Source organism: Anomaloglossus baeobatrachus, chromosome 7 (genome assembly GCF_048569485.1).
Source record: "Anomaloglossus baeobatrachus isolate aAnoBae1 chromosome 7, aAnoBae1.hap1, whole genome shotgun sequence".
NCBI classification, from domain to species: domain Eukaryota; kingdom Metazoa; phylum Chordata; class Amphibia; order Anura; family Aromobatidae; genus Anomaloglossus; species Anomaloglossus baeobatrachus.
Window position 1 is genome coordinate 75,783,453 of NC_134359.1, and position 23,370 is coordinate 75,806,822.

The 23,370-nt window shown below is 44.5% G+C and overlaps 1 protein-coding gene across 1 annotated transcript in view; it reads left to right on the forward strand.

The window, feature by feature from the left end:
- The window catches only part of ZNF804A (zinc finger protein 804A), a 268,212-nt gene that overhangs the window by 83,091 nt on the left and 161,751 nt on the right, over positions 1-23,370 (forward strand). The gene's annotated exons all lie outside the window — the stretch shown is intronic.

The following is a 23,370-nucleotide window of genomic DNA, read 5'->3' on the forward strand; positions in this document are numbered from 1 at the left end:
GATTGGAATTTCTTAAGCTGAGGCAAACATTCAGTTTTCTATGTACACCATGTATCTTAATACTCTGGTGAAAGCAAAGGTTTATTGGTATCCAGTACCGAGGGCATATGCCCTGTATTCCCCCACTAAGCGAAATGATCTCAATAAAATTTCCTATGACCATGGCACCATAATAACTATTGAGGGAAAGCAGAGCATTAAGAAACATTTTTTTAGCATATCATTAAGGTGTTTACACCAGAATTGTGGCATAAAAGACATTAAAAAGTCATATTATACTTGCGCAAATCAAAAGTTGAACACAAATATTCTGACATTTGGTATGCTATTTACATGCCAATCCCAACTAGCTATGCCAATATGGATGTAGCACAGGTGGGACATAAACAGGATGCAGCATGGCTACACCCCTCCATCAAATTCATGATAAATTATACCACTTTTATGTCATAACTAGAGATGGGCAGACTCGCAGATGACCGGGACTGGCAGGTCTAACCAGGCTAAAAAAAAACAACCCGGTTCTGGCCCGGGATTGATGGCTACACCGGTCCATCAAATTCATGATAAACTATACCACTTTTGTGTCATAACTAGAGATGGGAGGACTCACAGATAACCGGGATTAGCAGGTCTAACCAGGTTAAAAAAAACAACCTGGTTCTGGCCTGGGATTGATCCCAGATATCTGGCTGGATGCTAATCCCCACATATGTCTATTGTGACCACAATCCGGCAATTAAAAATGGTGGTAGAAGGGATTGCTGGATAGGGGCAAGTGGGCTGTACTTACTGAGTCTCCGGCGTCCCATTCACTGCCGGGGCCCATCATTACCTTCATTGCATATGCACTGCTTTCCCGCCCACCGGTGTCTGATTGGTTGTAGTCAAATGCACCCCCACCCTGAGTAGCATGAATGAATGAGCCATGCAATCAGCAGTGACGTCACTCAGGTAGGTTGCGAACACAGCTGGAGGTTCCCACGGTCCTCCACCTGTGCCCGCAGGTAACTTGACCAAGACTGGTATGACCATCCATAACCAAATTTAATGAATTTCTCCTTGTTATGTTTATTTCAATGGTGATTGGGTGTCACCTAGATATACTATTTGCAAGCGAATATATCTTGTGGCTGCATTTTAAAGATCTAAATAAAAATTAATTGACATCGGTTATCTCCATGGATAATATAAAAATTACATTAGTGTTCAGGAACAAGCCTAATAGTGTTCCTATTAAGGCTTCGGAGCCATCTAACGGACAGGAAAATGTCACATAGTTTTCGAGCTAATGAAAAAGATCACGGTATATTTACTTAAAATACCTTAGCCAATAACTAGTGTCTACTGTTCCAGACAGCAAAGTAAATTGTTTTTGTTAGTTCAGCAATTAAATCAAAGCAGATGCTCGACTTCTTAAATAGGAAGTAGTCTGACACCATCACTATAAACTTGTTTTGCTAGCTTTTATTTAGCAGTCATTAACTACTGCAATGAAACATCTAATTACCGCACTTCAACACGCTATATCTGTCTTTCTCACACGCAGAAGTGATAAGCACATCAAATGAACAGTACAAATGTTGTGTGTTATCAGTTTGGTTACATTGTATTTGTCTATTTTTGTGTCTTTAGCTATTTTTACACTGGCCGATAATCGGGAATGAGTATTCCTCTACCCGCCAGTTTTTGATTATCAGCCTACTTCCCAATTATCTGCTTGTTTAAGCAGGCTGTCATTCATGAGCTAAACACTCATTCATTAGGTGAAATAATTTTTAAAGTGTTAAGGTCCAGTCACACTAAGCAACTTACCAGCGATCCCAACAACGATAGGGATCGCTGGTAAGTTGCTAGGAGGTTGCTGGTGAGATGTCACACTGCGACGCTCCAGCGATCCCACCAGCAACCTGACCTGGCAGGGATCGCTGGAGCGTCACTACACGAGTTGCTGGTGAGCTCACCAGCAACCAGTGACCAGCCCCAGCGCCGCGTGGAAGATGCTGCGCTTGGTAACTAAGGTAAATATCGGGTAACCAACCCGATATTTACCTTGGTTACCAGCGCACTCAGCTACACGTGCAGAGAGCAGGGAGCAGCGCACACTGAGTGCTGGCTCCCTGCTCTCCTAGTTACAGCATACATCGGGTTAATTAACCCGATGTGTGCTGCCGCTAAATGTGCACAGAGCAGGGAGCAGCGCACAATGCTTAGCGCTGGCTCCCTGCTCTCCTAGCTACAGCACACATCGGGTTAATTAACCTGATGTGTGCTGCAGCTAAATGTGCACAGAGCAGGGAGCAGCGCACAATGCTTAGCGCTGGCTCCCTGCTCTCCTAGCTACAGCACACATCGGGTTAATTAACCCGATGTGTGCTGCAGCTACATGTGCACAGAGCAGGAGCCGGCACTGACAGTGAGAGCGGCGGAGGCTGGTAACGAAGGTAAATATTGGGTAACCAAGGACAGGGCTTCTTGGTTACCCGATGTTTACAGTGATTACCAGCCTCCGCAGAAGCCGGCTCCTGCTGCCTGCACATTTAGTTGTTGCTGTCTCGCTGTCTCACACAGCGATCTGTGCTGCACAGCAGGACAGCAACAACTAAAAAATGGCCCAGGACATTCAGCAACAACCAACGACCTCACAGCAGGGGCCAGGTTGTTGCTGGATGTCACACACAGCAACATCGCTAGCAACGTCACAAAAGTTGTTCGTTAGCAGCGATGTTGCTAGCAATGTTGCTAGCGATGTTGCTTAGTGTGACGGGGCCTTTATTCCCACAATGTCAGTAGATCAGAGCTTAACATTTTTGGAGTATGCTTAGTTTGTAGTCCTACTTCCAGTACAGGAGATGTGCTCATCTTCTGTCACGAGTGTCTCCCGTCCTTGAGAGACTTGTGACAGCTCTGGAATCTGATCTTCACTTTGCTTTGTGAATCTCTGTATTTTAAATGTGATTTCTTTCTTTTGGTGCAGCAAGGGTTAATGTCATTTTCCTTGCTGGTAGTTACTAGCAAGTCCAATCTCAGGTGCAGCCAGTTTGTGACCACTCACATTCCCTTTAAATAGTCACCTGTTCCATTACATGAGGCCGTTTATAGAGAAATCATTCGGGACTGACCACAATGGAGAGAGGATGTATTTGGAAGTTGCTGGAGCCCAGTCATCTAGAGCCCTGGAGTTTGGCTGCTACCTTGCTGTTCATTTATATCCTTTTGTATATGTTACCCTGTCTGTTCCCGGTGTTGGAAGGGAGACAGACAGAGGAACATATGCAAAAGCATATAAATAAACAGCAAGGTAGATTATTTCAGTACTGACGTCTCATTCACTCACCAGCCTTGGTATTATTCATGGTAAGTGAAGGGACAGTAAGGGACTATGTACGTGATGGCGTCGGGGTGAAGGACCTATTTAGGGATGTTAAGTAGCTTAGGTTGCAGACACAGGTTATTGCCAGGTGTAAACCATTTCCCCTCTCCCTAGCATAAGAGCCTTCCCACGCCCTTTCCATCCCATTGTAACCTCCATGTTGCACCGTGTGCCGGACATCTCCTAGCCTGTGAGTGACAGCTTCATACTAGGCAATTTGAACTGCATTCATAGATTTTTAGGGACACTTTTAACATCTTTTCAACCAAGTAAGAACTATAGGACACCAAGCATGTCTAATGACAGCTATCAAACATTCCATTGGTCTTTTTTTTGTTGGAAGAGCGGGAAAGAGTTCACAGGTGTCAACTTTATGGAAAAGCAAAATAGCTATGTGGGTCAGTTTATATCGGCACACTGCAAGCAGAGCCAGGGAACTGCAGAAAAGTGGCAGCACACAGAGTGTAATGTGAACAAACTCACATATGGGTTGGCATTAACACAGCACAGTAGCGGGTTTTTAAGCAATATTCTTTGTGATATTGCTTTCTTTTTAGTATAGCTTTGTGGACAACAGATGGTTTCACAGTTCAGTCATCATCTATTTTTCTTGTTTTTCATGAGATCTATAATAAAGGGACTGAAAAACTGGTGCAAAGTGATGTAAAGTTTGTAAATAACTGTAATCAGTTTTGATAAAGTTAGTCCCACCTCAGACAGGATATGTCAATATCTGATAGATGAAGATCCCACCTTGGGAGCCAACACATCTTTTCAAAGCAGAGACCCATCCCATGAATGGACATAGGGCCATGCTTTTCAGCTCTCTTCTTTAATGTATGTTAGTTAAGAAGCTGTCACCAAATTTGGAGACTATAAGCTATGGAGACCACCAGGAAACTCTTATATACAGCATTCTAGAATACTGTATATAAGAGCCAAGGCCACTCTGTATAGCATAAAAAGCACTTTTATAACACTCACTTAGAGGGCGGTCTGGTCCAATGGGTGTTGCTTCTCTCCTGTCCGGCACCTCCTCTCTGCGGCAATCGCCATCCTCCATTTTTCCCGCCCAATGTGAATGACGCAATCTACGTCTTTTACACCTGCTGGCATCTGCTGAGGGCAGATCAACGTATTATACTGCACATGTGCGAGATGTCTTTAACCTTTCTTCACGCCTGCGCATTACAGTACTTTGATCTGCCCTCAGCAGGGCAGATCACAGTGCACCTGCGCAGGATCACAATGCCAGCCAGTGTAGAAGACGTACATCACTTCATCCACGCTGAGCGGGATAGAAGGAGGACAGCGATGTTGCTGGACCGGAGAGCAGCAACACGCATCGGACCAGACCGTCCTCTAGGTGAGTATTATAAGTGTTTTTTATGTAATACAGAGTGGCCTGGGCTCTTGTATACAGCATGTTAGAATGCTGTATATAAGAGCTCACTGGTAGTGGCTGCAGCTTCTAGTCCCCAAATCTGGTTACATATTCCCTTTGACACAAGATCCTCTTAAGATGACATATGCAACTCATTTTTCAGTTGAAACTAAGGTACACAATTGGATAGATTTGCAATTAGTTAAGAGGTTGTAAGAACTATAAACATGTATGCTACAAGACAATTTTTCACTAGGTTGGTCTGTTCCACGGTAGATCATGGAAGCCCCCCACAAAAGAACCTACAAGGATAAGCATAGACAACTCACCTTACAAAAGTTCGTTTGCTAATGGTCACTTTTGTTTTTTTCCATTTTTTTTGTCATAATATATTTAATTCCTTACTTTATGCATCTAAAGCTGCAGAGGTTTATATATATATATATATATATATATATAGTACAGACCAAAAGTTTGGACACACCTTCTCATCTCTAGAACAACTGTTAAGAGGAGACTTTGTGCAGCAGGCCTTCGTGGAAAATAGCTGCAAGGAAACCACTGCTAAGAACAGGCAACAAGCAGTAGAGACTTGTTTGGGCTAAAGAACACAAGGAATGGACATTAGACCAGTGGAAATCTGTGTTTTGGTCTGATGAGTCCAAATTTGAGATCTTTGGATCCAACCATCGTGGCTTTGTAGAAAAGGTGAACGGATGGACTCTACATGCCTGGTTCCCACCGTGAAGCATGGAGGAGGAGGTGTGATGGTGTGGGGGTGCTTGGTTGGTTACACTGTTGGAGATTTATTCAAAATTGAAGGCATACTGAACCAGCATGGCTACCACAGCATCTTGCAGCGGCATGCTATTCCATCTGGTTTGAGTTTAGTTGGACCATAATTTATTTTTCAACAGGACATTGACCCCAAACACACCTCCAGACGGTGTAAGGGCTATTTGACTAAGGAGGAGAGTGATGGGGTGCCATGCCAGATGACCTGGCCTCCACAGTCACCAGACCTGAACCCAATCGAGATGGTTTGAGGTGAGCTGGACCGCAGAGTGAAGGCAAAAGGGCAAACAAGTGCTAAGCATCACTGGGAACTCCTTGAAGACTGTTGGAAAACCATTTCCGGTGACTACCTCTTGAAGCTCATCAAGAGAATGCCAAGAATGTGCAAAGCAGTAATCAAAGCAAAAGGTGGCTACTTTGAAGAACCTAGAATATAAGACATATTTTCAGTTGTTGCACACTTTTTTAAAGCCTGCTTTACACGCTGCAATTAATCGTGGAATCGCATTTGCGATCGCACCCGCCCCCATCGTTTGTGCGGCACGGGCAATTTGTTGCCCGTGTCGCACAATGTTGTAACCCCCTGTCACACGTACTTACCTTCCAAATGACCTTGCTGTGGGTGGCGAACATCCACTTCCTGAAGGGGGAGGGACGTTCGGCGTTACAGCGACGTCACACAGCGGCCGGCCAATAGAAGCGGAGGGGCGGAGATGAGCGGGACATAAACATCTCGCCTACCTCCTTCCTTCAGCATTGCCGACGGGATGCAGGTAAGCTGCAGTTCATCATTCCCGAGGTGTCACACGGAGCGATGTGTGCTGCCTCGGGAACAATGAACAACCGGCGCGCAGAAGGGCGTTCGATATTTTGAAAATGAGCGACGTGTCAACGAGCAACGATAAGGTGAGTATTTTTGCTCGTTCACACTCGCTCGTAGCTGTTACACGCTACATGTCAAATGATGCCGGATGTGCGTCACTTACGACGTGACCCCGACGACATATCGTTAGATATATCGTAGCGTGTAAAGCCCGCTTTAGTATTTCATTCCACATGTGTTAATTCATAGATTTGATGCCTTCAATGTGAATCTACAATTTTTAGAGTCATGGAAATAAAGAAAACTCTTTGAATGAGAAGGTGTGTCCAAATTTTGGTCTGTACTGTATATATATACACATAACTAACAGTCAACATTTCTCCAGGTGGTCCTAGTGCACCCTATTAAACAAGGAGATTGCAATTCTTAAATAGAATATTTGCGGTACCTAGAATTGAGCTACAAATTCTATAGTTTTCCATTATGTTAGTTCCAGGTTACATATTACATTATATCATATAAAAGCATACTCATGTGGTATAAAGGCCTAAATACAATAAATTCACTAAAACTTTGAATCTATAGAGCAGCCTTTATAATGACAGTAATAAACATGTTATGACAAATAATCATTCAGTACAGTACTATTAAAGAATTACTTTCTCCTGAAACATTTACAATCTTCTGTAAAGTGAAATGTGTAGTCCACAAAATATTTACTTTTGTTTTGTCAACTTTATATTTTTAAGAATTTTTAATGTAGACATTTTGAATTGATGTTCCGCATGTTTGGGCGTGAGCCAAAAGCAAAGCTGTGCTTACTGAATTGAAGCATTTGGCACAAATATTATGTTAATGAAAAAGCCTGTACGAAACAGATGCATGAATTTTCCCGGTACAGAAAGAGATTATACGGATTTAACGTTTGGATTAGTAATAAGGGTTAAACATCACTCAACCTAAAAAATCTGGATTGTGCCCAAAGTGAAATTAGTTGACTGACTAGATCGTCCATCTGTCCAGATATGTTTGCTGCTGGAAATTAACAGAAGAGCACTGACATGAATTAACATGGCTATGCGTTAGTTCTCCAAAACAACAGTAGTACAAAATATATATTTTCAGAAATATTCCACAAAAACCTCATCTACACAATTAACTTACTTGCAAAATCATATCTTTGTCCAAAAAGTGCTTACATTTTGTTTCTTATATTTTTTATTAAAGTACCGAGACATCGTTATGTATGTAACAGACAGTTTATGACATCACTTATGTTATTATCCCTCTAGAACAAAGGAGTCAAACCTTTTGGCATCTCTGAGTCACATTGGAAGAACAGTTGTCTTGGACCAAACAAGGAGCTTTGGTCATGTGACCATGATGTCACCAAAGGTCCTTATTCTCTTGGAAATTACATTGATTAGGCACTAGTGGCATTATCAGTGCAGTTTATCAGGTTCTTTTTAAGATAGGTGGACCAGCAACTTACTATCCTACCACACCTGGCACTGTGTAAGGTCTCACAAGGGGCCTCTTTGGGAATGCGGGCCCTTAAACAGTTGCCCACCCCACCTCACTCCTCACACATGTCACATGTCCAGATTGACTTAGGCCCACTAGAGAATACTCCAGTGATCCATTCGAACATTGAGTGTAGAATGGAACTCAGACAGCCTAGGAGTGGTGCCACTGCAAAGGGGGTGATGGGACTTGTTTGCTGTTCGTGGCCTCATCTTTAATGGTAGCTTTTCCTTTTTTTGTACCGCTGACCTCCAGGTGACTCAAAGCCTATGGAGCCTCTCTCCTGACTCTTGCCTCTTTCTGCTTACTTCTCCTCCGCTTTCTCCTTCTTGACTTTTTTTAGTCTGTATTCTTTCTTCGCTCTTCATGCTGCAGTCCTCCTTATTGCCCCTTTCCTGTTCCATCCTCCAGTTCCTAGCCCCTGCACATTAACTAGCAGATGGGAACAATCAGTTATTTGTTCCATGTCTCCACTCATTGACCTCTAGGAGCTCCTGTCAGCTCTCCTGATTCTTCTCATTGAGATTCCGTATGAGACACCAAGCTGTGGGGAGTACAAGTAAGAGGAGCTATACAGGCTGCCGTACCACACTCAGCTGTGTAAGTGAAGCAGCGTTTATATGCCTGCACAGCATGCCTGAACAGCACAGCTTTAAATACAATACACTTTATTTAAAAGTGTGGCACTTGTAAGATCTGGGGTGAATAAGCATATTGGTGCTGAACTCTCCATGTTTATGTGTCACCCAGGGATAGGGGGTACTCAGATCCGGGCTAAGGGGTTGCTTCTGAAGGTATCACGGAGGCGTGACCCGGTCTGTGATCCCAGGCACCACAACAAAAGGGGCATTGTATACAGGGGAGATTTGGTAGTCTATGTTCCGTGACGCCACCGGTGGTGTGCGGTGAGGTAATGGAGCACTGTCGCTGCCGGTCACAGGATCCCGGGGATGGTAATGGGCAGCAAGGTGGTGATTTTTCCTCCACGGGTAGGGTGTTGATGTCCCGGGACCCCGGTGTGATGGATTGGGGAGTAACAGGTGCAGTCCACAGCTTGGACCAGGTGGTGCAGGAGTACTCACAGTATAAGGCAATAACTGACACGAGTCCAAGAATTAACCAAGTTGCTGGTAACTGGTGCCCACGGCTGTTGTGAGGACGGGTCCCACACCCGTGTGTAATTAGGGTTTTTCTCCTGCCTAGTGTCTGTGTCTGCTCCGTACACAGGAAGCGGCTGGCCTATTCCTGAGGCCCTCACTGCTACTTTTCCTAGCCCCACACAGGGGCTGCTTCCAGAACTCTCTCCTCCTGCAGACTGACTGAAACTACACTCTGCTCTCTCCCAGCTCCTCTCTCCCCCTCCCATTTTCCTGAGGAGGGGGCGAGTGGGGCCTGATTGGCTGGTGTGTATTGGTGTGGAAAACTTCCCAAGGGAGAGTGAGCTCTGCACCATAAAGATGTATGCAGACCTCTGTGACACCCTGGTTTTGCCAGGGCGACACATTTATTGTGTTGCTCTGATGCTAATATAAATGGGTGCCACTTCTCTGCTTACACGCAATGAACATCAGACAAAACAGGAAAAACAAAGCCGACACATCTGTGAGTAGATTTAAAATAAACTTAAAATAGACTTAAAATTAATTCTGCTTTATTGATTTCTCCATTAAAAAGTTACTTGCTTTGCTTTATCAAGAATGCCTCTAACGCGTTTTGTGCAGTAAACCCATCCTTGATGATAGAGTGTAGCGTTTCTACTCACTCAGCTGCGTGTTGAGGTATGCACAGGAAACTGTTTGTGTAGCACCCAGGGGGCAGGGGAAGTCAGGCACGGGGTCTCGTACGTGAGTTACTCGCCGGTGCAAAAGTCTGAGATGTCGCGGTGTCCTGCCCAGTTTCGTGCCCCGAGGTGTACACCAATAAGGAGGGAGGATTATTGGGTTGTAGTAGGATGATTATCGTAACGCCACCAGTGGTACACGGGCAGAGATGAGCCGCCGCTGCTGTCGATGTTCTCCGGGGCGGATGGTAATACCAGCCGAAGATCGTATCACTCCCCACAGGTGGAGCGAGCCCCGGGAAGGATGATGAGGGGAGTAGTGATGGTGAGGGCCTTTGGCGCCAAGGCACGGGACGACAGCTTCGGTAATAAGAGTCCAAGTCAGTCACTGCGGTTCCAGGTGTCTTTACTCATTCTTTGTGCTGCTCACCCAGGTAATACCGATCACCAGCTGTGATGTGCCCCATCGACCTCGGATAAGTTAGAAGAAGTCACCGGTGTTTGAAAGAAAAAAGTCCTTATTCAGAGTTGCCCTTCCAGCCATGAGAAACCTGACCACTCCGCTCCAAGCCGCAGGCCCCGTGAAGAGAAGAAAAGAAAGTGGTGGTGTTGTCGTGTCCCAGAACTGGTGTCCCGGGTCCACTAACTATTAATTGTGTGAGTGTGCTCCTATTTCTACCCCAAGTGTAATCCTCCCCCCAGGATGCTGTCCCAGTGACCGGGACAGTCCCAAGCTTGGTGTTGGCCAACCCCCTGCCTACCCTAATCCAGCTCCCCAGCGAGAAGGCTCCTAAGCTTTATGTAAGGTGTGAATGTGGAACACCGGTAATTAACCCCCTCTTTACCCGAGCTTAAATGAGCTGCAATACCCTGTGGCAACTGGATCCTCAGGGGCACCACATTTGCATAAAACATCTGGACTGGTTTATTTATGCTCCATAAACTGCACAGCATAAGAAAGCACAAAGGAAAAACATAAAGCACTCCATAAAAAAAGTGTGGGTACACCAGTCTTTTTCCTTAGCAAGGTAAAACAACACTGGAGGTCTGCAAACCTCCACACATAGACTCTAAATGAGACAAATTATCTCCATTTTACCTGCCGTACCATGCCCTGGGGGGGATATGTGAGCAGCCAGTCCCACCCATCTCTCTGACTGCTTGTATACCTGGCCCTGATATGCCATATTAAACCTATCAACACTATACGTGCTGGAGCCTGCTTCCAGCCTTACATCACTGAGCCTACCAACCTTGATCATACATATCTCCCCTTGATGATCTGTCCAGTGGCCATCTTACAAGAGTCAAACAAGAATCATTATGTGACTTCTAAATTACATTAAATGTCTAACGTTGCAATGGTCAGTTGAAATATAATTGATAATTACTGCCTCACAAAGTCACTGAAAGCATTTGTAATGTCTGATGGTGTCAATTCTACTGTCGTTGCTTGGAACATAACACTGGAAGTCGCATACCGCCACAGATGTACAAATAGTATGAGCAAATGTATGTTTACCTTATGTGACATTGTGACACGTAGTCACTAAAAAAAATCTCATAATAGTGTAAATTTCCAATTTTGTGTTGTGCCACATTCATAGCAATCCTGGGCCACATGTGGCACCCAGGCCGCAGGTTGGACACCCTTGCTCTAAATCAAGGGAACACTTCCAACAGCTGCACTGAAACATGAAGGTGTAATCCAATCTAACTTTTATAACAGATATAAGGGGTTCAGTTTCTGGAACTTTAAATTATTCAAAAAATTAGAAACGCTGCTCATTTGACACGCCAGAGAAAATGAGTTAAGATGTCCATACAAAGGCAGTTATCTCCATTGTCAGAAAATAAACAGAGCACTATCTATGCAGAGACATATCCCCTCTTTATTAATGAATCTAGAAGAATACCAAATATGTGAGTGCCAATGATGACTGGAGGTGGCATAGAATGACATTGCAGGACTCTTGTTGCCTCTGTATAAAGGTGATGCAACCTCGCTCCATCGAAAAGCAATGTGACTAGAGATGAGTGGATTTGTGGGGGTTCGGTTCAGCGGGTTCACCCAAACTTTAAATTAAAGATCGGTTTGGGATCCGAACTTGACCTGAACCCCAATGGAAGTCATCAATTGGCCAGTTCGGGTCTCCAGCCCCATGCAGCCAGCCATAAAAAGATCGCTTCCAGGGGTAGGTAGGCGAGTTTTTCTATTTTTTGTTTGGTGAACACTACATCTGATCAGGCTGTTGTTATGCCCAGTGGGAGCCATTCAAAACCTGCAAGAGGCTAGCACTGGGCTGTCACCGAGCTTACCTGAGCATAGCATTGCTAGCATTGCTAGCATGAGTGGTGTTCATACGTAAAGCACCTGAACTCTGCTTTTTGTGTAAAGTTTGCGTTTGGTAAGAACACCGAACCTCGGGTTTGCTCATCTCTAAATGTGACAATGATGCATCATCCCTCCACAGTGACAACACAAATTTTACATACTTCCTTTTGTTGTTAGCCATGTGTAGTAATTATCTAACTTTATTATCCTTGTGACATTATTTTGGTCACTACCTACGTGCTATCCCTGTATTGTCACATCTCTATATTACCGTATTTTTTGGATTATAAGACGCATTTTTCTCCCAAAAATGTGGGAGGAAAGTGAGAAGTGCATCTTATAATCTGAGTGTAGTTTACTGGGGTGGTAGGGAGAGGGGTCGCAAGGGGCCGTGAGAATGCTGCGACGGTTGTGCAGGGGCTGTGGAGGCTGGGCTGGTGCGGGGTGTACAGAGGCTGGTGCTGGGGCAGCTGCGCAGTGTCAGCAGCTGCTATGCGGGGTCTCCGACTGCTGCAGCGGCTGTGCGGGGTCTACATGTGGTCTCCGGTGGCTGGTGATGGGACTGCTGTGCGGGGTCTCCGGCAGCTTTACTGGCACTGTGGGTCAGGCGGTAAGGACTTGAAAATAATGCCGCCCGGAGTCGGCATGTGGGCAGTTGGTGCTCTCGGCTCAAACTCTCATCTGCGCAGGAGCCACCTCCGGCCCATTGACCTCCCCCCAGCGGATTTCAGGAAAATGGTGCCTGGAGGTGGCGCTTCCGCAGATAAGATCTCAGCTTGCCATTAAGCCTAGAACTCAATATGCGCTGACACTGGATGACATTTTTTTAAACCACTCACCATCCGCAACAGCCGCAGCAGCCGCCATCACAGCTCGATCCCCAACACAGCTGCCCCAGCATGCCAGCACCAGCCTATGCCGCAACTCGAGCCTAGTTTCCACCGGAACCCCAGGCTCAGCCTTAGCCTCAGCCGCTGCACCAGCACAGCCTCCTCCACCACCGCTACTGCCACATCCGGTAAAGGGTGCTTTACATGCTGCGACATCGCTAACGATATATTGTCGGGGTCACGTTGTTAGTGACGCACATCAGGCGCCGTTAGAGACATCACAGCGTGTGACACCAAGGAGCGATGATCAACGAGCGCAAAAATGTGAAAAATCGTTGCTCGTTGACACATTGCTCCTTTCCCAAATATCGTTGCCGCTGCAGGTAGATCTTGTTCGTTGTTCCTGCGGCAGCACACATCGTTGTGTGTGACGCAGCAGGAACGACAAACATCTCCTTACCTGCGTCCACCGGCAATGAGGAAGGAAGGAGGTGGGTGACATGTTCCAGCCGCTCATCTCTGCCCCTCCTCTGCTATTGGACGGCTGCCGTGTGACGTCGCTGTGACGCCGCACGAACTGCCCTCTTAGAAAGGAGGCGGATCGCCGGCCAGAGCGACGTCGCAGGGAAGGTAAGTCCATGTGACGGGAGTTAGCGATGTTGTGCACTACAGGCAGCGATTTGCCCATTACGCACAACCGACGGGGGCGGGTACGCTCGCTAGAAATATCGTTACCGATATCGCAGCGTGTAAAGTACCCTTAAGACACCACCGCATTACAAGACGGACCCTATGATTTTTTTCACCCTTTCTGGCTCTGAATTTGGGGTGCGTCTTATAATCCAGTGCGTCTTATAAAAAGAAAAATAGAGTATTTATACCACCTGCATTGTGACACCACTGTACTTAATATTCCTGTACTATGACATCACTGTATTTATTAAATATAATGTGATATTTATGAATTTATTATCTCTTTATTGTGATAGCGTACTTAAAATCTTTGCGTGCATTTTCAGGGCCTTACAAGTTGCAGAAGATGTCATTGCACCAAGAATGAAAAGTAACCATAGAGATACACTTTAATCTTGTATTATTAGGGTGGTAAGGTTAAATAGAATGTTAAATACTTTAGCTATTTATAATACTTTACTTCTATTATGTAATATATTAATTCTATATATTAAAATAAATCAAACTCAATTGACGAAACTTTCTTTAGCCATCCATATAGCTGGCATCCCGGTATAAGTCATCATGTACTTATTCCAGCTCTTTGCCACTGATGAGTACAAATGTAGAGAAATGTTTAGATTACATCCATCTTTACAGTTTTAGGTTTTACTGTGCATCATAACTAATTCATTCGACGGAGGAAGGAATAAAAATTCCCTGCACAGTAAGTAAGAGTTTGACATTTAAACTGACTTAAATCATTAGGATGCTTGACCTGGTTCAACAGCTTTTTACTTTTTGCTCATAAATATTTCGAATCACCAGATTTAATGGATAAAATTACTGACTCTTCACATTCTGTTAATGATATTTCTAAATATGTCTGAAAAGAACAACGGAGGCAATATTTAAATGGGCCAAAATAAAGCTAATAGAGACCATGGGTATTCAAGAGCTTTCCTGCCAGTAATGATGCTGTTTATTAGACATCTTATAGCTAAAGTGCTCGTGTGTCATATTCTGGAGTCTGGACGTTGTCATTTTATACCATCCAGCAATATTTGGGATCCACAAATATTGTAAAAGGATTGCCTGCACTTACAAAAAAAATGGTATCCTATTTTTTTTCTAGAAACAGTTTCTTGTCCATAGGCTGTGACCGATATTGCAGCTTATTCTCATTCATTTGTACAAGGATGAGCTGCACAGCCCATGGTCAATGGTGCTACTTCTTTTCCATTCTATGTTGTTTAATGGGAACTTGACAAGTAAGTCCCTTACTACAAAAGCATACTGTCAGCATTTTGCATTTGGAATGCTTATGTCACGGCTCTGTTGTGGGGAGCACTTTACATTTGAAAATGCTCTGCTATGTGTCTTGTGCACTTGCTGACAGGTTGTCTTTCAGCACTAGGGTCCATGCTGGTTTTGGGAGGTGACTTCACAGATGTGTCTCGTTCTTAGGGATTGCTCTGTTTCTTTACAGGGCTTTGCTCTGTCTGAACAACTTCACCAGTCGTAATTCCTGTTTACTCAGTGTGCTCTTGGCTTCTGTCTGGTGTAAGTGTTCTGATCTTGGCTTCTGACCTCAGACTTCTTCCTGACCACTTCTGTGTCTCCTCCCTTAACCATATATGATACTTCCTGGCTTATAACCTCGGACTTCTTTCTGACGACATCTCTGTCTGCTCCCTGAACCTGTATGGTACCTCCCGACTTCTGACCTCGGACCTCTTCCTGACCACGTCTCTGTCTGCTCCCTGAACATTATATGTTACTTCCCGGCTTCTGACCTCGAACCTTTCTCTGACCACATCTCTGTCCGCTCCCTGAACCTGTATGGTATTTCCCGGTTTCTGAGCTCGGACCTCTTCCTGACCACGTCTCTGTCTGCTCCCTGAACATTATATGTTACTTTCCAGCTTCTGACCTCGGACCTATTCTTGACCACGTCTTTGTCTGCTCCCTGAGCCTTTTACATCCCCTCCTGGCTTATGATCTTGGGTTGTCTGACTACCCTTCTATTCATACTACTCGTAGTGTCTAGCATAACACATACCCAGTGGCACTCAATAATATAAGGATACATTGGCATTGCATTACTGCTATAAGAATATTGGAGAAAGGAGAAAAATACATAACTAATGTGAAAAATAAGAAAAAAAGACATAGGCATTGCATTACTGCTTTGACAAAAGAGATTCTTAGCTTATGTATTGGCTAATCATGTGAGCCCGATAAGCTCAACAAGGTGATCTCATTATATAGGGAACCTAACTGTAAATGCCTCTATGTGCAATTAAAAATCTGCAGGTCTGGGCAGATAGGTCCCTGGCTAAATAAGATGGTGGACAGACGCTGGCTATGGGGCAGAGTGCTACGTCAGAACAAATGCACTATAACAGAAAACTGAACAGCAGTGTCCACAAATGTGAACAGGCGCCAACAGAAAAAACAACATAACTACAAAAGCATATCCAGTGGCACTCAATAATATAAGGGTACATTGGCATTGCATTACTGCTATATGAATATTGGAGAAAAATACATAACTAATGTGGAAAATGAGTTAAAAGACATAGATTTTACATTACTGCTTTGGAAACATTGACAAAAAGAGAATCTTAGCTTTTGTATTGGCCAATCCATGTGAGCCCAATAACCTCGACAAGGTGATCTCATTATATCGGAAACCTAACTGTAAATGCCTTTATGTATGATTAAAAAGTCTTTTTACTTATTTTTCCCAGTAGCTATGTGTTTTTCTCCTTTTTGCAATATTCTTATAGCAGTAATGCAATGCCTATATACCCTTATATTATTGAGTGCCACTGGATATGCTTTTGTAGTTATGTTGTTTTTTTGGTTGGTGCCTCTTCACATTTGTGGAAGCTGCTGGTCAGTTTTCTGATATAAAAGTAAGTCCTTTATGCATCCCAAACTGACCCCAGTATGGGAGAGATAATTAACATGACATAGACCATTCACTTAGATCCCTTAACCCCTTCACGACCCTTGACGGATCTATCCGTCATGGAGCGTGTAACGTTAAGCCTCGCCCCCTGCCGCGGGCAGGTTGCAGCGATCCGCGCACATAACAGCTGTTTTCAACAGCTGACATGTGTGCCTGCATGTTACGAGTGGAATCGCTTCCACTCGCAACATTTAACCCCTTACATCTTGCTGCCAAATTCTGGCAGCGAGATGTATATGCGCGCGGCCATGATTTTCACTTACCGCCGCCCCCACCGGAAGTCACGTGTGTGATCACGTGACTTTCGGTGGTTGCCATGGTTGCACAGGGTCATGTGATGATGCCTGTAGCTATGACGAGTCACTTTCTGTTTCACTCGGCCCGGAGCCAAATGAATTTGTATGTTCTCCCCGAGTTTGCGTGGGTTTCCTCCGGGTTCTCCGGTTTCCTCCCACACTCCAAAGACATACTGATAGGGACTCTAGATTGTGAGCCCTAATGGGGACAGTGTTGCCAATGTATGTAAAGCGCTGTGGAATTAATAGCGCTATATAAATGAATAAAATTATTATTATTATTATATCTGCTGTTTACAGCTATATAGCTGTGATCAGCAGATAGGGAAGATCGATTGGATTGCTGATCGCTATAGCCCCCTATGGGAACTAGTAAAATAAAATAAAAAAGTTTTAAAAAATAAAAAAAAAACAACCTAAGAGTTCAAATCACCCCCCTTTCACTCCATTGAAAATTAAAGGGTTAAAAAAAAATAAATATACACATATTTGGTATTGCCGCGTTCAGAAATGCCCGATCTATCAAAACATAAAATCAATTAATCTGATTGGTAAACGGCGTAGTGGCAAAAAATTCCAAACGCCAAAATTACGTTTTTTGGTCACTGCAAGTTTTACGCACAATGCAATAATAGGCGATCAAAACGTAGCATCTGCGAAAAAATGGTACCATTAAAAGTGTCAGCTCGAGACGCAAAAAATAAGTCATCACTGAGCCATAGATCCCAAAAAATGAGAACGCTACGGGTTTTGGAAAATGGCGCAAAACGTACGCCACGTTTATTGGACAAGCTTGTGAATTTTTTTTAACCCCTTAGATACAAGTAAACCTATACATGTTTGGGGTCTACACACTCGCACCGACCTCAGGCATCACACCCATACATCGATTTTACCATATAGTGAACACGGTGAATAAAACATCCCAAAAACTATTGTGCGATCACACTTTTTTTGCAGTTTTTCCACACTTGGAATTTTTTCCTGTTTTCCAGTACACTATATGGTAAAACTTATGGTTTTATTTAAAAGCACAACTCATCCCGCAAAAAACAAGCCCCAAATAGCAAGATTGACAGAAAAATAAAAAAGTTACGGCTCTCTGAAGAAGGGGATCAAAAAACAAAAACACAAAAACGGAAGGGGTTAAATACAAAAATATTTATATTACTATAAAATTTAATACAAAGAAAAGTCACTGGATCTAAGACATATAACTCAGTAGAAAACTAATAATAATCTAACCCATCCATGTAATGGTTTAACATTACCTGTAGCATCCCCTATAAAGTACATATGGGATACCATTGCTTGGCAAATGCAAAGGGAGCTGCCAGCAGCGGATCTTGATGATTTGATGCCTAAGTGCATTCAGTGTGGCAGTGTCGCGGGCGGAGGAGGGGACGCTGCGCTCTCCCACTGCTCGGGTCCAGCTGCTGCTTCTGCCGCTGCTCGGTGGTGGCTCGAGCGGTGGGCCGGATCCCGGGGACTCGAGCGGCGTTCCTCGCCCGTGAGTGAAAAGGGTGGGTTTTGATTGTGGGGATTTTTATTATTGTCCGTGACGCCACCCACGGTTGTGGTGATATTAGTGACACCACCGCTGCTCTGGACGGGGATCCCGGGAGCGGTGACAGGGAGCAGCTTTGTTGTTAGTTCTCCCCTCCGTGGGTAGGGGGGTTGGTTGTCCCGGGGCCCGGTGATGGGGTAGGGATGGATTGCAGGCGGGTTACAGGGCCTGGTGAGGTGCAGGGTCGCGGGGGCAGCGCTGTGCCGCACGGCACGGTGGTACTCACTCAGCCAATGATGAGGACACAGTTCTTGGTAAAACACACGGCTGGATGGACGGGTCCCACAGACGGCTGCGGTGTTGTTGTCTCCCGGCAGGTTGGTGATGACTGCCTTTCCCTGCACCTATGTATGGTAAACGGTTCCAATGGGTTCCCACCGGTAACCCGCTCCCCGGCTTGGATGTGAGCCGGAGGAGCCCCTTTTGCCCGCAGGCTCTGGCCCTGAGAAACGGTTGCCTTGGCGATGGCGGTGTCTCCCTCACTTTGGTTGGACTGTTGCCTTCTGTCGGGACTTGGTCGTTGGGAAACCCAGGAGGTTCCCTTCACTAATGAATTCGGCAAATTCACGGCGACTCCTAGCCTTGCCGTGGTCCGTAAGCCCCTGCCAGATGGTGCTGGCTTCTCTTTGTGTACCGGTCCGGTACCGCCGGGCCACCGCCCGTCCACGGTCCTTGCAGTAGACTCCAATCAGCCACTCCCGCAGACGGTCACCACCGTCTGCCAACCTTGTTGTACCGCCCGGGCCACACACCCGGACCAACTTCAGGCTCTTTTACTACTTCTCTCTTTCCACTTTCACTTCTCAAACTGCCCTCACTCCTCTCCAAAGCTAATCTGCCTGGTTTTCCCGCCTCCAGGACTGAGAACTCCTTGGTGGGCGGGACCAACCGCCTGGCCCACCCCCTGGTGTGTACATCAGCCCCTGGAGGAAGGCAACAAGGGTTTTGTGTTCTGACTTCGGTGGCCTGCTGGGAGTGTGGGGTGTTGTGGGTGTTGTTCTCTGTGGCCCCTGGCTGGTCCAGGGCGCCACAGCAGCACATTCTTCCGACAAGAATTAATAACCTCATTGAAGGCAGCCAAAGCAAACTCCTTGCAGATGTTGTCGTTGGTGGGATTTGAACCCAGGACCCCAGCGCTGCAAGGCTGCAATGCTAACCACTGAGCCACTGTGTTGGCCGTTGGCACACCAGTTACCTCCTGCACCTTGCGTCACTTCTCAGGAAACACACTTTTTCTGTGCCCTTGCTTTTCCAAGCACTATCTGTTTGTTCATTGCACTTTCCTGCTCTCTGTCTTGCTTTGCCCTGAAAGTGATGAGACCTACACTCAGACTTCACTGCTCTGAGGAACCAAAATCAGGAAAAACTATCTGGCTCCACTTCTATTTCTGTAATCTTTTCCCAGCACCCCTCTTTCCTTTGCTCTACTATGGATCCAAAATACTGACCGGAACATACTTGGACCACTTTCTGTGTTCAACCAAAATCTTCGAGATATAACAAGCCAGAGTATACCAACAGTCCAGACTATACCTGGAGTTAAAGTGGCCTAGGCTTGATTATACTCTTGGATATAAATTGCCTAGGCTAAAATATACCCCTCAGGCCATATTATACTCCCATCAGTAGCATTTAGGGACATACACAAAAATTACAGTCGGCTTTTAGTGAGAACCTCCTTTTCCCCATGGTAATGAATCCTTCTGTCTTACTCGATATGACTTAGTTGTTTCTCTGAACTGGGACTTGGCATTTACACGATTCTCGAGAGGGAGATCGTATATCCACTGGGGGTACTTTTGTTGTGTTAAGGTGTAGAATCTCAAAAGCTGGTCATACAGTTGGTCTTCCTTGATTGTCAAAATTGGAAAATGTTTGGTGTCATGTTGTAAAAATTGCAAAAATGTGGTACTCCGGGAACAGGAAGTCTCCTCATTCTCTTCCCTAGGTTACAACTCTTTAACTTTATACATTAAGCTACATAAAAATTCACGCCCTGGCTTGTAGTAGTTGAGCACAGACTTACTTACAGCTATTTTTTAATCTGTATAAGGATCTGGAGCTGTGCATAAGACAAATGGCATTCTGGCCAGTTTTGAGATATAGTAAGAATTTTAATACATTTTAAACCTAAAATCCAAATGTTGATAAAACACAGGAATAACCTTAAGATCAACTTTCATTTTTGCTGAAAATGAGATCCAATAAAAAAAATTGAAGAATGGATAATAAAGGTCACTCTGACTTGTTACACATTCAGGATGCCCGGCTGCTATATTCAGTCAGCTACAGCTGTCAGAGTCACAGCAGAAATTGACATTACTGATTCTTGAAGTTTCCTCAGGTAAGACCGAAACACAGAAGATTTTCTATAGAATGTTCTAAATACATTGAGTTGGTATTTAAAAGAATGAAATAGCTGTATATGTAAACTACGTACTATGAAGCTATAGGATCCCCCACATGTATATTGCAAAGATTACATTCATTGCACTTGGATCCTACAATATGACAGAATGAAAATATTCAACCTTCCAAAAGATTTCCTAATTCAGTATTTACAAGGAGAAAAGAAAGTTTATGATTATTGTTCTTTAAGGTGTAGCTCGGTTATAACAATTTGGATAGATTAGTCGTTAATGGGCCTTATTCCCTTTTAAACAGTGATCGTAGTATATAGCACCCTCCTACGGTCGAAAATCATACAGGTGTCAACTGTACATGACAGATAACACTCATGGGCATTGGCCCTCACCGGTTTTGGAACCAAACGGGACCGATTAATCCCTTAAATATCGCTGTGCACTATTAATGCACTATTTTCTTCCATATGAAACCAAAAAGGGTGTTTCTGCACACAAAAATTTCATCCAATAACCATCATGTTTTTAGAAAAAATATCAAATTTTGGGCACGGGCACATCCAGTGATTGCCCACTACTGTGTTAAAGTGCCAAAAAAGGGGCTCAAAATATTTTAGATCTTAAACCTGCAATTTGCATTCCATATTGCGACCAAATCTATAACTATGTGGGTGAAATAAGGCTATTTCCTAGTTGACAGAGTTGATATATACATCATCTATAGGGGACATCATTCAAAACCAATATATATATATATGATGCAAACCCTCCTATTAAAGGGAAAAAGACCTTTTCAAATGTTGACAAAATTGTGTTATTGCATAGAGTATCTCCCAACATTTAAACATATTGCATATTTTATCAGATATTTGCCTTGGATTGTAAATGAGTTACCCCCATCAGAGTTGAAAATAATTCAGAGGGCCAAGGTTGATATCCCCGGCAGGTGAGTCACAACAACCAGCACCTCAATGTACACTGGTACATAAAGAAACAACCACGATGATAGTGCTTCCCATATCACATATATAATTGTGAGTTGCTAGATACAATTGTAAATAGGTGAAAACACCTCCGGAGATTTCCCACAAGATCTTAAGTTTAAAGGAAAAAACACCTCCATTGAGATTTGGTACAATTCAAAGAGCCATATTCATTTTTTGGCACTTTAACACAGTAGTGGGCAATCACTGGATGTGCCCGTGCCCATTTATACCCAGGAACTCATATGTGTGCATGATGCATGAATTTTTTGATATTATGTCCTGTTCCACAATGCACCAGTTGTTTTCATTGGTTGTTTTTATGGGGTAGGGTTTTTTAACTCTGTGTATACCAGCAATTAATAAAGTAATATAATGTTATACTTCAATTATGATGGAATAAAATTTGATATTTTTTCTAAAAACATGATGGTTATTGGATGAAATTTTTGTGTGCAGAAACACCCTTTTTGGTTTCATATATGAGTTACATGGTGGAATCTGCGTTGTTTAATGTGTAAACAGATATGGATCTTTGGTCCTTCTTTTTGGTTAATACTATTTTCTTCCATGTCTAGGATGAGGCTAGCCTATAAAATCTATGGGTACTCAAAGAAAGGGAACAATTAAATAGCATTTTATTTTTAAGAAAACAGAGCAATTATTAACGCAGAAAACTGTGTTTGATCTTTTACATTTTAAACTGTTGATGTTTAATTACTAATGGCACACGAATGTATGAATGTCATATGCATGTAAAATATAGACACACGGAAGGCAAATGACGCGTCCACGGGGTCTGGGGGGTTACTCATCACCGGGTCAGTGTAGGGATGGGGATGTCACAGCGGCTAGGCCCGGTTCCGTGACCCCGGTGGTGTCAAGAAATGGGGGATGATGATGGGGATGGTAATTACTTGTGACACCACCTGTGGTGTGCGGATAAAATAGTAGCCGTCGCTGCGAGAGGTTTCCGCTTAGGGCAGATGGTAGTGCAGCTAGGTTGGTGCAGCTCTCCACAGACAGAGCTCAGGCCCACAGGGAGGTTGGGAGTAGTAGTCTCCTGCTGCTGTGCAGCTAAGACGTGGGAACGATTGGATGACACAGGGGTTGCCGTTAAAGTTCTTTACTCACTGAGATGTTACCGCCTTTGGACTACCGGACTCTGCTGTCATGGGCTTCAGCCAATCCCGGATAGTTCGGAGGTCAGAACCGGTGTTTCTTTCTGTGAGTCTTTCCTACTTGCGCTATGTGTGAGTCCTTGTGGCTTGAAGCCACGCCGGGACCCGAGTCCTTGGATGGGCTCCGTTCCTGTCCCGTATGGCAGGCAGTGCAAGTCCGTTACTCCTGCCGCTCTATTGTGATGACTCCTGGCTCTATGTGCTGCTATGCCCCAGGCACTTTGTGTTGGCTCGAAGACTAAGTAATCCTCTGCCCATCTGATTCTGCTGGTGGGATGTGCAGTGCCCACCAGCCTAGGGCTCCACAGCATGTTCTGTGTGCTCGGTCCTGAGGGAGCTATGGCGCAGCTCTCCCCTCAGGGACCATGTTTTCCCCACATCTCACTTGTTCCTTTGTTACTGACTAACCATCGCTGACTGTTACTGACTGAATGTCTGCGTGGAGTCACTTGACTCCCCGTTGTGTCGCCCAACCACCAGGGATACT